The sequence below is a fragment of the Cryptomeria japonica genome, chromosome 6 (genome assembly GCF_030272615.1).
Source record: "Cryptomeria japonica chromosome 6, Sugi_1.0, whole genome shotgun sequence".
NCBI lineage: Eukaryota > Viridiplantae > Streptophyta > Pinopsida > Cupressales > Cupressaceae > Cryptomeria > Cryptomeria japonica.
The window spans coordinates 107354275-107372438 of NC_081410.1; positions in this window are offsets into that span (position 1 = coordinate 107354275).

The following is an 18164-nucleotide window of genomic DNA, read 5'->3' on the forward strand; positions in this document are numbered from 1 at the left end:
GGAAAGAGTATGGATGACCAAGAGTTGAATGGAATGTAAATGAGTTTGAAGTGTACTTGCAATGTCCAAAGTGTAAGACCAAGTATGTATGTAGTAGAGTAGGTGTGACTTCCAAAGAGAGGATAGTTTCTCTTGATGAGGTAAGTTGACCTTGACTCTAAGTAAGACCAAATGAGACCCAAAGGTAAGAAACCTTGATGAGGGACCACTTAGCAAAGTGTTGTTGTATGTAGTGTGTTGACAAAGTATAGTGAGGACAAGCAAGTGACCTTTTGACTCAAGTTTAGACAAATATGAATGTAATGTAAGGTGTAAAGCAATGATGGATTTTGTGAGACCCAAAGACAAGTTGAATGCTAGATGAAAACCCGGAGAAACAACCTAGGAAGCTCAAGAATTCCGAAACTGATTGCTCTTGTTTGCTGGACTGTAAAAATTTTCCAATTTGTGAAGTTGTTGTTGTGACCAAATTTGAATGTTTGACTATTTTTCATGACAAGAGGACACAATGTTGTTGAGGACTCAATGTTTGCAAGTGTTTAGACTCAAAATGACTCCAAGAAAAGTGTTTTGTTTGATGTAAAATTGTTTTGCATACACTTGAAGACACAAAAGACACAATGTTTTATTGTTTGGTCTTGAATGTTTTGAATGTTTAAAATAAGTCAAGCACAATTCTTATGGTTGGCCAAGACAATAGTTGTTGATCCCACATGAGGTTTTACCCTCGAGGCTACGCTATTCAGAGCGGATACTTAGATGCTTGACCTGACTGGCTCCACCCTCGACACTCACTTCTCAGGTCAGCCAAGCATCAGTCCCCACGAAAACTCCCCGTGGTGAACTTTGTATCTCTACTAAGAACCGTATGTGTGTGGGCCGCTACCAGAGGTCCGACCTCCTACCCCAACAACTAGAAGGATTTGGGCTTCTGAAACAAAATGGTTCTAGTAAGGGCGTCCGCTCGTGTGGCCATACATGCGACACTTTCAGCTCTGTAAATATAGAAGGCTCCTAGCCGGTAGGGGTTACGCCCTACAAATGATCAAATAAATTTGATCAAACGGGTTTATAGGGAGACATAGTGTCGGTATGAACTAATCAGCACACGTTATCCATAGTTTTCACCATGAATACATTTGTTTATAGTGGTTTGGAAGAGGTGGGTTTTCCTCGCTACCACTTGGGTCATTCTCTTCTCACTAGTAGTCCTAATGACCACACGGGAAGACAGACCCTCTAAAGATTAAACAAAAAGAGCCTATTGCTCCAAACACAAAAGATAATGATTCAATTTTAGTGCACCAATTGAAGTGTTTGCTAGTCTATGAAAACAAGGCACACAATAAAAATCCAAAAACCCTTGCCAAGGATCTGCAACAAAGATTTATTAGTAGTTTGGATTGTTTGAAATAATCACCCCTTCCTGCAAGCACACAAGTTAGGTAAATTTTAGATCCAAAAGACTTTGTGAAATAGGGGCCTTCAACAATGTGTTTTGTTGACCAATTAAAAGATTTGATTCATCATAAAAAAAGACCACCTGTAAAATTTCAAGATATTTCCAGAAATGTAAGAAAATCCAAAAAAATTGCTAATTTGCTAAAAAAATTAATTTTTTATGAAAAATCATAAAAAATTCATATAAAATGCAAAATCAATCCAAAAAATCTAAAATTTTCACTAGAGAGTCTTGATGGTATTCCAAACCTGCACAAAAAATTTTCTGCAACAAATCGAAGCAGTTTGTGAGATATGAGTAAAATAATGCAAAACCCTAATTTTCAAAGATCTAATTTTTGAGGAATGATTTTGCATCAAATTTAAAATCACAAAGCATAGATCTTGTGTAAAATTTTGAGATATTTCCAAAAATGTAAGAAAATATGAAAAATTCACTAATTTGCTCTCAAAATTAATTTTTTATGAAAAATCATAAAAAATTAATATAAAATGAAAAATAGTTTCAAAAAATCTAAAATTTTTACTAAATATTTTTGATAATTTTCCTGACCTGTACAAAAAATGTTATGTCAAAATTCAAAGCCGTTTGTGACATCTGATCAAAATAAAGAAAAACCCTAATTTTTAAAGATCCAATTTTTAGGGAAATATTTTGCATCAAAATTAAAATCACAAATAACAGATCCTATTTATAATTATGAGAGATTTTCAAAAATGTAAGAAAATCCAAAAAATTGTCTCATTTTCTCTCAAAATTAATTTTTTATGAAAAATCATAAAAAATTCATAGAAAATGAAAATATTCTCCAAAAATTTTGAATTTTGGATTGAGAGCTCCTGATACTTTCTTCAACCTGCAAAAAACATTTGGTGCAAAATTTTTAAGCCGTTTATGAGATAAGATCGAATCTCTCCAAGATCTTGATTTTGTGTCCAAAACCCTAGCTGCACAAGGTTATTCTCCAAATTGTTTTACAAAATAGCAATATAGGGTTAGAAAAATTTGCAAAAAACATAGATCTAAGAAAAATCCATGTCCCACCGGGCGTGCCAAAGTGTATATGGTGAAAATAGATAACAATAATAACAATATTGAAAGGCTAAATGAATCCAACCACAAAACCCTAGCCTAACAACAACAAAGATCCACCATAACATATGAAGATTACCTAAGACAATGCAAATCAAACGAAATCACAAAGATTATACCATCACATGTCCAATAGGGTTTGAATCTCCATTCTTCCTATCTCCATTGATCTTGCTTGATATATTTGCTCTCAAATTTTATGTGCACAAGAGCTCAACAAAGAACGGAATGTGGTTGCAAGTAGGATCGTAGTGTAGTCAATTGCATAAAAGATGATTAGCATGCATAGAATGATTAGGGTTTGATAATGAAGGAAGCATCTCCTTATATAGAAGACACTATATGAAATGGAGGGATGAGATTGAGAGGTGTAAAAGGAGGTCGGCTATGATTAGAGGGTAGGTAAAAGAAATAATAAAATAATGAAAGGGGTAGGTAGTGTATGGATTAAGAGATGAATGACATGTGTCATAGGTAGAAAAGACTAATGAATTAATTAAATAAATAAAGATTTATTTAATCAATAGAAGAAGTAGGATAATTAAATAAATAAGAATATTTATTTAATTTAGGAAAATGATAATTTAAATAAATAAATGTATTTATTTAAATGAGAAATAAGGCTAGAAGAGGATAAATGAATTAATTAAATAAATACAGATTTATTTAATTAATAGAAGAATTAAGCTTAGATAATTAAATAAATAAAGATATTTATTTAATTAGACATGACAATTTTAGGTGTCTACAGATGACATTCCTATTCTCTAACCAGAACTTGGTTTTTTCATTGTTGTTGTTGTTGTAAGAATTATTGTAAAACTTTAGCTATCCTTTCTTTACCATCGCGTCTTCTATTTTTAGACCATTCTCAATCATCTTGGTGAAAGAAGGAGGAAATTGCATTTTTAGACAATAACTCATTTCATTGATAAGATTATCAATGAATATATCCATCTTTTCTTGATCAGGTACATCTCTTGGATACCTATTAAACATTTGTTTCTGTGTGCAGGAAAAGTGGTGCAAAGAAATGAAAAATTTGGTTTCAAAAAGGTCCACACACCAATGGGACTCTTGGTGCAAGTTATAGAGCTATATTGAATAACTCAACTCCCCAAGGGATGTTCCATTGTTCTTTATCTCACAGGATCCCTCAAGTCAATGCCTTTGCTCTCAGATCACTGAGAAAAGTGACTTCAGGAATGACAACTCCAAGAATAAGGGATGCTTGATCAATTTAATATGTATGCATTCCTAGTTATGCATGATATTAAATATAATATGATTTAAACTAGCATGGATATGATGATAAGATAAAAGATTAGTAAAACCTATCATAACATGATTTACTATTCTAATATGAATGTGCTATGATGATGGAAATGCTTCTTAAAATTCTTATTAAGATGTTTTCTATTCAAAGAGAGGCTAAATGCTTGATTTAAAAATAATTATGGATTGGATGCATGAAACTTGTATACTTAGTAAAATGTCTATAAGTTTGATACTAAAGACTTGGATATCTAAATGAGAGAATGAGAGCTCTATTTATAGGAAAAATAGGGCAATGGATGGTCAAGATTGGATAATCTTAACAAGGGCCAGGATTGAAAGTTATCAATCCATGTTTACAATTCTCACCAATGAAATGGTGACAATTGTCAACAAAAGACTACTTGAGAGGAGATGTAAGAAGCATTAAATGCTTGAGAAGACATGATGGTCACCTTAGGAGGTAAAGGTTAAGGTTAGGTTAGGGTTATCCATTGGATAAAGATTTTATCCAAAGGATGAACTCTTGTGCAAGGGTTAAAGGAATAATCATGGTCAAAGCAATGAATGCTTGATGAGACCCTTGGGTTAGATTAAGGTTGAGTTAGAGGCAAATTCTCTAATCATGCAAGAAGGTTGAAATAACCATTAATGGTTAGGAAGACTTTAAAGGTTAACTTGTTGAAAACACAAAGCCTTTAATGGTTTTCAAAGACTTTGAGGGTTTGAGAAGTGACTTACCTTTGCTTAGGCATGTGACAATATTTAGGAGATGGATTAGGCTAATTTAGAAGTGATTAGAAGAATCTAGAAGGGGGTTTAGAGAGGCAAGTGGGAGATGTAGGATTTTGCAAGTGGATGGAGGGGAATTTTAATTAAAATAAATTACTTTATTCCAACAAAAATAGATGCAACTTGCATAAATACAAGTGGGGGATTTAAATAAATAAATTAAACTTATTTACTTACAAGGATCAATTTAATTAAAAGGGGAGAAAGGGGAATTAATTAAATAAAGTGATTTATTTAATTAAAGGCTTAGGTGAACTTAATTAAATAAATTGAGTAATTCATTTAATTAAATAGATGAATGTGAATAATTTAATTAAATGGAATTTAATTAAATAGAGGAATGAGGTTAAAATGAATATTAAAAATTCACTTAGGAAAGTGGACATTTTTATATGTCTACATTTTGCCCCTCTTTGAAGTGACATGTGTGCACATGTTGATTCAAAGAAAATATTTTCGGATATGATTCCCCGGATTTGATGACCGATATTGATGATGCCCCCTCAAGAGATGAGTCAAAGATTTGTTGATTTGATAAGCATTTTTGAATTAATTGTATTTTGAAATGTTGACTGTGTTGAATGCATTGTAATTGATTCATCTCCCAGAAAAATGATGTTTGATAGAAATGATGAAGACTAATGTGGGCATAGTGCATACATGTCCCACACGTCCACCAAGGTCGCATTGATATGAATCCTAAGTGTCGATATGGGTCCTGATTTGATGCTTGCAAGATGGATCTTGATGTTGCTTGATTTCTTGGTATGGATCTTGATATTGCTTTAGATATGGATCTTTGATTTGATTTCGATATGGGTCTTTGATTTGATTGATTTCGATATGGGACTTGGATTGATTGATTTCTCGATATGGGCCTGGATTGATTGTTGATATGATATCTAGTGACTTTGGACATTTATTTGTTCTGATTGATTTCCTTTGGATCAACATGTGGTCACACATGTGCATGATGATATGATATGGATGCAGCGATTTTGATTTTGATGAGCTATATGATATGCTTTTAATCTATATGACTTTTGCAGATGATGATGTAGATGATGGTTGAATTTGATGAATGTAGATGTTTCTAACATGTTGTGGATATGATATGCTCATGTATGGGGATAGTGATATGATCGATCATATGGATTAGATTGATAAGATTGAATGGAATAGATAAGATTGAGATCAAGTCTGGTTTCAGGTATGAAACCTCGTGTATAAGACATGGATGATCGAGCATCTTGTTTCAGGAATGATATCGCCTATATCAGACAAAGATGATCAAAGTCTCTGGTTTCAGGAATGATACTACCTGTATAAGACATGGATGACTGAGCGTCTCGTTTTAGGAATGATATATCCTATATAAGAGTTGATCAAAATGTTTGGTTTCAGAAATAATATATCCTGTATAAGATCTCTGGTTTCAGGAAAGATTCATTCTGTATAGACATGATAGATGATAGTTGGAAGAATGATGAAGATATGGAAGTGAAGAAAGATTCCATGATGATACGATAGATATGCATGTGATGGATGCAATGATGAATGCGACTAGATGATGGTGATGAGATGTATCTTGAAAATGAGACATATGATAATGATAATGATATTAATGGAAGATGAAAATGTGATATGCAGCTAAACGCAAGTGTAAAATGATATGCAACTAAATGCAAGTGTAAAATGATATGCAACTAAAAGATCACCCTCTTGTTCTTGTCATTCCTATTTACTCACTTGTTTTTTCTCTATTTTTGTTTGTCATTATTGAGCTTTTGATATGCTGGAAGTTTATACAAGCATAATGGTATAATTTGAACCATAATGACCTGAGTAAAACGTACATGGATTTTGATATTGCAAGACGGCACAAGCATTGAGGTATAATTAAACCAAGATGACCTAAGTGTTTCTTGTGTAAAATAGACAAGAATTAACCATTTGTATTCGCAAAGTGGAACAATGTCTTCAATGAAATGTTTCCAATCATGTCTCAAGACAAAATTTGCTCTGTACAAGTGATAGCCTCATAGACAGAAAACTAAAAAAAATATCAGACTCCCCCACTACTTTCTCTAGCTCGATGCATCGTTGAGAAATTCAGGAGATCCAATGATTCAAAAATTTGAAGTGAAAAATAGTCATGCGAGATGTAAAAAAATTATAATTCAGAAAATCATCCATCATGTGTGTGTTTAATTGGATCAGTGTCTTGTTTTCTCGGCTGATGAGCTATTGTTGATAGGGTTTCCTTAGTGTGTTGTGATTCTTGTTTGCTTGTTATTGGAATACTTGAAGTCGAAGGAATTCTGCCCCTAGTTATAGATATCTATCAATGTGGATATTCATAGTGATTACCAAGCCATGGTGGGATATAATGAACTAATCTTCAAATAACCAAGGATAGTGACTATGCTAAGTATGTTCGGGATAATGTTGTGTAAAAAGTGTTGGGCGATGGCCATTAGCTTTGACTTCAGATGCAAAAGATATGAGTAATTATGGATAGAGGATTTTTTATCTCACAAATAGCGCTTGTTGCCAAGTTTTCACCACTTGTTTTTATTGCACCTTTTTGTTGTTTTTCTGATTTTTTTGTATTTTTCTGATTATTTTATTTTATTTTATTTTTTTGATTTTTTGATTTTTTTGGTGCATTAGACCACTCAAGTGTAGAATTTATTTAGATGGATTTTTTTGGTTGGTTCGTCAAGCACATCGCCCTCTAAAGTTGTTAGTTGATAGGTGCTTGATTCATAGGCTGATATGATAACAAAGGGACCTAACCAGTTAGGTTCAAACTTCCCCTTCTTTTTATCATAGGGACCTAACCAGTTAGGTTCAAACTTCCCCTTCTTTTCTTGATCCTATTGATTTTTGGGATTTTCTTTGAGTACAAGATCGCCGACTTTAAAAATCCTAGGGATGACTCTGTGGTTATAGCTTCTGCACATGCGCTGCTAGTATGCTTTGAGATGATCATAGGCGTGTTGTCGTTTTTCATCGAGAAGCTCTAGTTCTTGCAATTTGTTTACCTGATACTCCTCATCTGGTATGAGGCCTTTTAAATATACTCTGAGCGATGGAATTTCTACCTCAATAGTTAAAATTGCTTCGGATCCGTACACTAATGAATATGGCATAGCCCCTGTGGGTATCTTGATGCTAGTCCTGTATGCCCAGAGTGTCAGATTGAGTTGTACATGCCAATGCTTACCTGCATCATTTACTTTCTTCTTTAGGATTTTCAATATTGTTTTATTTGATGCCTCTACTTGACCATTCCCTTGTGGTTAGTAAGGTGTAGAGAAACGATGGTGGATTTTGAATCACTCACATAGTTGTTGAACATCCTAATTTTTGAAGGGATGCCCATTGTCTATGATGATGGAACTAGGAATGTCGTATCTACAAATTAGATAATTGAGAATAAAAGAGGCAATTTGCTTTCCAATTACTGTTGTCATTGGGACTGCTTCAATCCATTTTGTAAAATACTTTGTTGCAGTGATAATGAACTTGTGCCCATTTAAAGAGGAATGATGTATTTTCCCTACTAAATCAAGTCCCCACTGATAGAAAGGCCAAGATTGTGTAAATGGCTGCAACTCCTATGTTGGTGCATGGAAAATATTGCCATGAATTTGGCACTTAGGACATTTCTTTGCAAATTGATAAGAGTCTTTTTTCATTGTCGGCCAATAATATCCCATTCTCATAAGTTTTTTAGCGAGAGTAGGACCACTTGAATGCATGCCACAAATACCCTCATGAAGCTCATGTAAAGAAGAGTCAGATTCATTATGATCAAAGCAACGAAGAAGAGTACCATCTAGACCTCGATGGTAAAGTGTGTCAGCGGTTAAGGTATAATGGGCAGCTTGTCGGATAAAGTTGTGTTTTTTATTACAAGATAGGTCAATGGGTAGGGTATTGGTTTTAAGATATTTATAGATTGTCCCATATAGAGGAGATTCTGAACTGATTAAGGCATAGATGATGTGGGAAATAGAACTGTCATAGGCTGGGGAAAACAGTTTCTCTACCAGGAACTCATATCGACTTTGTTGCTCTGGAATTTGTAGCAGTGAAGCGACAGTGGCCATTGCATCGGCCGCTCTGTTGTCCAACCTTGGTATTTTCTCAAAGGTGATATATACAAAATACTATTTAAGTCATCTACCATTATTTTGTATATCAACAGCTTGTCATCCTTTGTCTGATATTTATTGTTGATCTGATTTATAACTAGTTGGGAATCTCCATAGACTTTCAATTCCATGATTCTCTATTCTATGACCATTTTGATTTTTGTGACCAAGGCTTCATACTCAGCGATGTTATTGGTGCATGGAAACATGAGTCTATTCGATCTTGGAATGTTGCATCCTTCGAGGGTGACGAACAAGATGTCAGCTCCTGAGCCATGTTGAGTGTAGGAACCGTCAAAGTATAGGGTCCATTGCTTGAGTGTAACAGTAAGAACATCCATGTCTAGAAATTGCACTTTCATTGGTTGCTTATCTGGTAGTGGTGCTTCAGCTAATTGATCTGCAATTACCTGTCCCTTGATAGCCTGACACTTTGTGTATTGGATATCAAACTCACTGAGAATCATGACCCATTTAGCTAGTCGACCTATAAGAGCTCCTTTGCTGAGTAAATACTTGAGAGGATCAATTTTTACTACTAGCTTGATTATGTGAGCTAGCATGTAATGGCGAAAATTTTGAGAAGCAAATACCACAGCTAAACAAGCCTTCTCAATGAATGTATAATTTAGCTCATATTCATTTAATGTTTGACTGATGTAATATATAGCTCGTTCCTTGCCTTGTTGATCTTCTTGTGCTGAAAATGCCCCCAAGGATACTTCTATTGTTGATATGTAGAGAATGAGCAACTTCCCTACTATCGGTGGTACCAGAACTGGTGGATTCATTAGATATTGTTTGATTTGATAGAATGATTCCGCACACTTGGCTTCCCATCTGAATGGTATGTTCTTATGTAGCAGATGATTGAATGGTAGATTTTTATGTACTAGTTGGGCTATGAATTGCCTGATTGAATGCAGTTGTCCTTGTAGAGATCTAAGTTGACTAATGTTCTTGGGAGGTGGCATCTCCATGATGGCCTATACCTTCGCTAGATCTACTTCAATGCCCTTTGCTGACACAATGTAGCCTACTAATTTACCTGATGTCACCTCGAAGACACACTTCTTAGGGTTTAGCCTGACTTGGAATTTCTCCAATCTTTGAAAGATTTTATCTAATATACCCAGATGTTATTCTCGGGTGAATGACTTAGCCAGTAAATCATCCACATAGTCCTCCATGAAGGTATGCATCATATCAAGAAAGATTATCATCATTGCTCTTTGATAAGTTGCCCCAGCATTCTTCAAGCCAAAAGGCATGACGTTCCAACAATACATTCCCCAAGGACAGGTCAACGTTGTTTTATCTTGATCCTCTGGGCCTATCTTGATTTGATTATAGCCAAAGAAACCATCCATTAATGAGCGAATTGCATGGCCTATTGTGAGGTCCATAATTATGTCGATGTTGGGCAAAGGAAAGTAATCCTTTGGACAAGCTTTGTTGACATCTCTAAGATTTGTGCATATTCTGATGCTTCCAGCTGGTTTTGAAACTAGTACGTTGTTTGAAATCCATTCAACATACTCTATAGCTCGAATGAATCCGATGTCTAATAACTTCTTTAGTTTAGCTTTGACCATTAATGCTACATGCGGATTCATCTTTCTTAACTTTTGTTTGACTGGCTTAGCTCCTAGAGCAATAGATAAATGATGCATAATTAAGTTGGGATCTATTTCGGGAATATCAACATAGGACCAAGAAAAATTAATTTGCTTTTCTATGAAGAATCTGATAAACTCTAGTTTTTCCTCTTCTATCAATGATTCTGCTAGGTGTATGTTTTTAGTTGTTGCTTCTTTACCAATGTTTATTGATTGAGTTGGCTTAATCAATATGGGTGATTGCTCCTGATAGTGTTCAGGAAGAGTGTCAAGTCTCCCATTCTTAGGTGCCTTGAAAAGGTTTTTACCCTCATATGCGTCCTTTATTTTGACTGTTTTGTGATCTAGTGCTACCATTGACTGGTTTTCAGCATTTGATCCTTTGTTTCTTTTATTTTTGCGACTAAGAGACTTGGCACCCTCCTGATTGCAGATATCGTTATCTTGTTTGCTGGTAGAGTAACTATTTTTGGGTTGACTGTACATAGGTAATGGACAATGGATTCATCATCTGGGAAAATAAGTATATCATGGTGTTCAGGTTCATCCCAGTCTATCAAATCAAGAAATACGAGTAGTAGAGAGTCATTTGGTGGGTTGAGGTCGGTTGCGGTAAGTGTCATGATAGAGGTATCATTAAGGTTGTCTATGATGTTGGTTAAGTTAATGATATTGTCAAGGTCTTCGATGGTATCATCTTCAGTGTAGACTTGTTCATAGTGTCAGTGCTCATTTTCCTTAGCTTCTTAGATATGTTGTGGACCGAATTCAAGCAATCGAGACTCTATTCCTTGTTCTTACTGAGAAAGGGGTGTGTGTGAATGTATAGCATCTTTTGCGATATACTCAATAACATTTGAACAACTAACCCATTCGTAGTCATTAGAATCAGTTTCAGAAGTACTATCCCAGAGTCTTTCAGTGCTGCTGACAGGTATGTTGTAGGGTGAAAAGAGATCTCTGATAATTGATACTATTCTTGTAGTTTTCTCCGATTCTGGATTAGAGCCTGCTTGTACCCTTTGCATTTTTTCATACATTGTTTCTCCTGGGGGAGTAGTGAGGTCTTCAGGAGGTGACTCTCCCTTGTTTTGAATAGGTTCCTGTACATGATGCACTTTCTTATAAGATGCTTCTTCCCTTTGAAGGGTTGGTTCCTCTTGTCATTCCTCTTTTTCCTGGTGTTCTCACTCTTTCCTTATTGTTTCAACTGCTTAGTGTAGTGCCTCTTTCCATGATTCCTCATTGTATTTCTTCTTTTCTTTCCACTAAGGTTTTTGATACTCATTTTGTTTTTGCCTTGGGGGAATGTTGTGTCCATATCCAAGTCTTGTTTTGTCTCGCAAAAATTGTGAAGGAGTGTCTAGTGGTTCTGTAATGCCTTCTTGATGCTTGCCTATAGGTCCTTTGTCATTGTATCCCATCTATTGTTTGATCAAAAATCCTTTTCCATATTGTTGTGTTGGTATGGCTACCTCCAAAGTAGCAGCTTTGACTTCTCCCTCATCCTTGTATAGCCATCTAAGGATGTCTTTCTCTTCTGATTCATATGCTAGTGTTCCTAATTAGATAAATTTACCATCAAACTTGGTGATGGGGTGGGTTGCTTGATGTGTTGATGCAGAAGGTTGCCCATGAGATTTTGGTGATGTTGGCAATTTGGATAGACACATGGGTTCGAAAGAGTATTCTCCCATGCCTTTCTCTTTGATTTTCATCTTTTGTTTGAAATCCATGGATAAAGATTTGAGCTTTTCTTGATGAGGACCTAGTGCTGAGGAAGCTAGAGCTTCCCTGTTGTGTGGAACCAGGTTGTCTTGAGCTGCCCCCATAGAATTGTAATGTTGAAAGGGATTATTGTTGACTGATATGGAAATATCCTATCCATTATATGGGAATTTGACACACAGATAGTAAGTTGATGCCACTGCTTGCATTTCATGTATCCAAGGATGACCCAATAAAATATTGTATGTTAAGTCTATGTCTAAGACTTGGCTCATAGTATCCCTTCATATCGATCCTGCCTGAATAGGTAGTATCACTGTTCCTTTGGATGCTCCTTCTTCATCATCATGTGCCTTGATGGTGATCTTTTTGTGTGGATCAATAGAGGGTTCAGAGAAGCCAAATGCACGGATAAGTTTTAAGGTACAGATATTGAGACTAGCTCCTCCATCTATTAATGCTCTTTTAACTTGATGTTTGTAGACTAAGACTTCAATATGAAGGGGAGTATTATGTGGATGACTCAAAGAGATATTATCATGTTCAGAAAAAGTGAGATTATGAGGCCCTGTCATATGAGCCACCATGGCTTGAAATTTGTCAATGTCCAGATCTTGAGGCACATTTGTTTCAACAAGTGCTTGTTCCAAGATGTCCTTATGTTTTGGTGAGAGTTGTAGTAACTCAAGTATTGATATCTAAGAAGGAATTCTCCACAATTGATTAACCAAATCATATTGAATCTTGGGGATAGTGGTCGATGTTGATGTATGCCCTTTCAAGACATATTTTTGAACTTTGGTTGTCACATTGATTGATGTATGGTCTTGTTTGTCTTTGATTTTTATGACATGTATTTGGTCATCATCTGTTGATATGTTATTGATGGTGTTGTTTTACATATGATTTATGCGAGCTCTCTATGTATCGTTTGATGATGAAGCTCCTTCCTTGTTGTAATTTGGAAGAGGATTTTTAAAGGCGTCATGATCACCATTTCTTTTGAGACCATCAACCGTTAAATCACCTCTATCAATCATATCTTGAATAATATTCTTAAGCCACATGCAATCATTTGTGTGATGTGCTTTGTTTCGATGAAAATCACAGAAATTCGAGTCATTCCACCAAGGTGGTTTAATCTGAGGTTCAAAGTTTTTTATGGCTGGTAATGTGATAATCTTGTTTGCCAGGAGTTTGTAAAATGATGATTCTAAGGATTTCCCCAATGGTGTGTAGAGGCGTCTATTTGGGAAAGTGTTGGCGTTACCTCTTTGATTTGTATTATTCCCTCGATTAGTGTTGTTGCCTTGGGTATTGTTGTTGGTTTGGGTATTGTTGGTGGTGTTTGAATTTGAAAGTCCCTAATTGGTATTTTATGGATAATTATTAGTGCCTTGGTTAACACTTTTTGTATTTTTGTTAGATTGTGGATTACCTGATAAAGCCAATACTGGTTGTTTGGACTTCATATCATTAGCGTCAATTCCTCCCTCAATGTTTTTATTTCTGGTCCAGAATCTAGATTTATATAAAGTGTTGTTGTTGTTTTGGTTGTTAAAGTGAGTGTTGGATGAATTAGTTCCTTCCTTAAATAACTTCAATGTTCCTTTCTTGATGCAGGCTTCCTCTAGTTGGATTCTATTTTCGATCAACTTAGCAAAATATGGTATGCACTGGAGCTTGAGTTGATAACTCGTCTCAATATTTAGATTGTCGATGAAGATCTCCAACTTTTCCTTTTCAAGAACATCTCAAGGATATCTTGAAACCATACATCTCCAATGCTAAAGAAATACCATGAATGTTTCATTGTTTTTCTATTTGGTATTACATACATCCAACATGGTGATTGCCTGTTGAATATTATAGGAGTATTGTGTGATAAATTTGTTTACCAACTCATCAAAGGATCTGATGGGAGGTATAAGTTTAGACAACCACTCCATTGTTTTCCCTCCCAAACTTCTTGGGAATAGCCTCATTAAGTAAGTATCATTGTGAGAAAATTCTAGGCTTATGGTACAAAATTCCCAAACATAATCATGAGGATCACTTTTACCATCATATCTATCGTATTTTGGTATATTTGAATTTGGGCCAAAAGGTATCATGTTTAATCTCCTATCAAAGGGGTAAGGACAAATTTCATCCAAGGAGTATCGCACTGTGCTCCCCTATTGCATGTCCTACATTTGTCTTTGCAACATTTGAGTTTGTTGTGTAAGAGCGACCATGGGTGCATTTTTACGTCGAGGGAAAGATTCTTCCCTTTCATTATCCCTAGTTTGGGCATGGTTGTGTTTAGGTATGATTTCAGGATCATGCATTTCTTCTTCTCTTTGTTGTTCTTGATAGGCGTAATTTTGAGTCCTTGTCCTAAAAATTTGTTCATCGACCTTCCTTAAATTTTCAGTATCGAAATCTTCAGGAAGTCTAGCTCCTTTGCTAGTTAGCATGAGCATATATTTTTCCTTGTCAGCTTCAATGAGTCTTTCCATGAGCTTTTGGAATGAGGGGTTATCTTGACATTCTTGGAGAAGTTCCTCAGTGATCTCTATATCTCCCAGATCAATATAATCAACATGATTGGATAATCTATGACCCATACTTGACTTTGGTTGTGATTCCCTTTGTTTGTTTCTTTGAGAGCGAGTGAGAATGGGTATCTAGTAAAAACTTTCTGTGACAAAGAGGATAAAATCTTCTTCTTCCTATTCAGGGGTTGGTGGTTTGAGTTGAGCTACATTATATGTGATGCAAAATTGTGGGAGTAAAGGGGGATTAATCTTTCCTCCACGATTCAAGCATTGTTTGAATGCCACTTTTTGAATGTAAGCTTTGCTTCTTAAGGGTTCTTTGTCAAACTCGTTTGATTTGCCTTGGAGATACAATCGCATATGATGCAAGAAAGCGCGATGTGATTTAAAAATTTGGCGATTGATATAGAGAAACTTATTCTGTTTGGCAAGTTTTTTAGAACTAGGTTGTCTCTTCTTCAGCTCAATTTTGTGATGAAGACTTGCTCTTCTCAAAATATGAGGAGTGGTCATACACGAATGATCAATGGTTTCCTTCAATATTGGACTGAGATACTTCATTTGAAAAACTCAAGATTACTTCATCAAGTAGAGGTTTGATTCGCCCCCACGACAAAGTGTGTCAAATTATATGGATAAGAGTCTCCCGATATGGAAACTTGATTTGACAACTTAAGGTTTAAACTGGGTACGTTATTTGTTTGATAGAATCTGTTAGATGGCATACCTTTTAATCAATGTGATGATACTACCTGATTTTAGTTGGATGAAGTCTTTATCTCGAGTGTTCAACCCAACAATAAGAATAATAACTCTAGTTGAAGTCTCAACCTAAAGTTTGGACATTCACTTTGTGAAGTTACTATTTCCATAGCTGGTGTTCATTTGATTTTCATCATAAGGTGATCAATAGAGTCAACTCCTTCTTCAAATTCTTCTCCCAAATTAGGCCAAACGACCTGTTGTTGATCAAATTGGTGTTGAGAAGGAGAATACAAAGCTAATTTTTTGGTAGAGTTCTCATATGAAATAGTCTTATCCCCTGATTTACATCCAATATATGCATCAGTTGTAGCAAGCCAAGGTCTTCCCAAAATCACCGGATATCCTCCCAATGTGGCCTTTGGAGATAGCATCATAAAGTCAACATAGTATTCCAAAAAATCCAAAGCAACAACCACATCTTCAATCATACCATTAGGTCGAACCATAGAACTGTCAGCAAGTTGTAGGACTATAGGTGTAGGTCTGAGACTAGTGATTTCAAGCCGCTATATTATTTCCTTTGTCATAACATTAATGGCTACCCCTAAATCAACCAAAACATTTTTTATCTGAGTGCCATTAATGACAATATTCACAACAGGAATACCAAGATCAAAAAACTTAGGAATTGAAACTTTTCCTAGCATGATATCTGTCAGTTAACCCATTACATGCATTGTTTGTAGATCTTTCTTCTTTCTGCTGGGATTTTTTAGACATGCTTCCCTAAGTGCCTTATTGTATATAGGAACATCCTTTATTGCTTGTAACAATGGAATTTTAACACATACATGTTTCAATTGATCTATAATATCAAAACTTTGCTCTTGTTCTGTAAGAACCTCTTTTTCTTGCAACGTATGGGGAAATGGGGGTAGTTTCTGATTTCGAGGTATTGTGATTGTTGGACTAGAGATTTATTGTTATTTGGGTATTTCAGTTATAACTAGAGGGAATGGATTAGGTAGAGTTGTCCCAAATCTGAGGTGAATATCACTTATAGATAAAGAATAGGTTGGGTATTGATTAGGATCAACTGAATAAACTTGTTGTTGTTGTTGAGATTTACTATTGGGATTCGGCATTGGTTTAGTGGGAAACTATGTAGGTTTAGGCAGAACAATAGTTGCTACAAGGGGAGGCATTATTGTAGGCGGTTGTGGTTGTTGACTAGGATGTTGATATCTAAAAGACTGATTAGTCCATGGTTGACTCCCCCTCCATTGACGAGTACGTTGCCAATTGCCTTGAAATTGCTACCATTGTGCTTGAGGTGGAGACCAATTTCCTTGTGGCTGCTACCACTGCGGAGTTTAATTAGCAAAATGTTGGCCTTGGCCTTGAGGACCATACCAATTTTGAGCATATGGAGATTGCCATTGATTATTTGGTGCATAATAATTCCCACTATAACCAAAAAAGGAAAGTGGATCTGGAGGCATACCTTGTCTTTGAAAATTTGGCCTTCTTTGAGCAACATAGAAAACTTGTTTGTCATCCCCTTGTATTGGCTTGAAGTCAAGTACCTCAAGATTTGCAACCATTTTACATCTGCAGTCCCTTTTCCTTTGTCTACAATGAGGGCAGAATTCTGAAAGAACTGCATCAGCTTCCTCATGCTTCTTCTTAGCTGAGAGTGTATCCAATTGAGTAGCCATATTGTTTATGATATCCTCCTTAAATTCCTTCAACAAATGGCTAAGTTCCATTCTAGAAACTCCAGTACTAGATGTTGATGAAGAAACTCCTAGCTTGAAACACCTATTTTTTTTAGAAGCAGATCTAGAATAATTCTTACAAATTTGTCCTATGTCATTCCATGCGGATTGTGTAATATCACCTCCTCCCATAAGATCCAAAGCATCAGTGCATTCATCACAGATTCCCCTTAAAAATATCATTTTGAGGGAATCTTCATTTAAAGTACTATGCTTGGACTTTTTGACACTAAACACAAACCTTTCCAGATAATCTTCAAGACTCTCATCTTCTTTCTGTGTCATTCTAAAAATGTCACCCCCATGGCGATCAATGCCTCTACAATAATCCTTCTTTGAAAGAAACAATCATTTCTTCTCTTCTCATGTAGTAATTGTGCTACTCCCCAAGCTCATAAATGATCTTAAAGATGATTGTTTCAAAGTAGCAGGAAATATTTTGAATCTATGGGCATCTATAGTATAATAAAAACTCCTACAGAGAACATCAAACTCAAATAGGAATGTGTCTGGATCCTCTCTCACTAATCCATAGAATTTAGGGAGTTAAGAAGCCGGAATGTTCTTGAGATTAGCATTATCATGTTGATCAAAGATAGGAAACTCAAATGTTGGATCCAAAGGTGGGGGTGGATTATTTCCACTAGGAGGTGGATTTCCTTGCATTGGAATTGTAGGGGGGATTACTATATGAAATTCTTCTTCTAGAGGTCCAAAAATAAAATGGAGGCTATTCTCAGAAAATTTAGATTCAGGGTGGTTCAAATTCTCTAGGGTTTGATAAAGTTTAGCAAAAGGATTTATATCTGGGGAATCAATTTCTGCATGATTAGGATGACTGGGTAGAAATCTACCTAGAACATCTCTTCTTCACCTATTCATGCAGTTTCATAAAATATTTTTGAACAATCAGGTCTATCAAAAAGAACAATTAACTGAAATCTAAAGAGATAATAACCATAATAGGTTCTTAGTTTGACACCATCCCTGACAATGGCGCAAAAAATGTT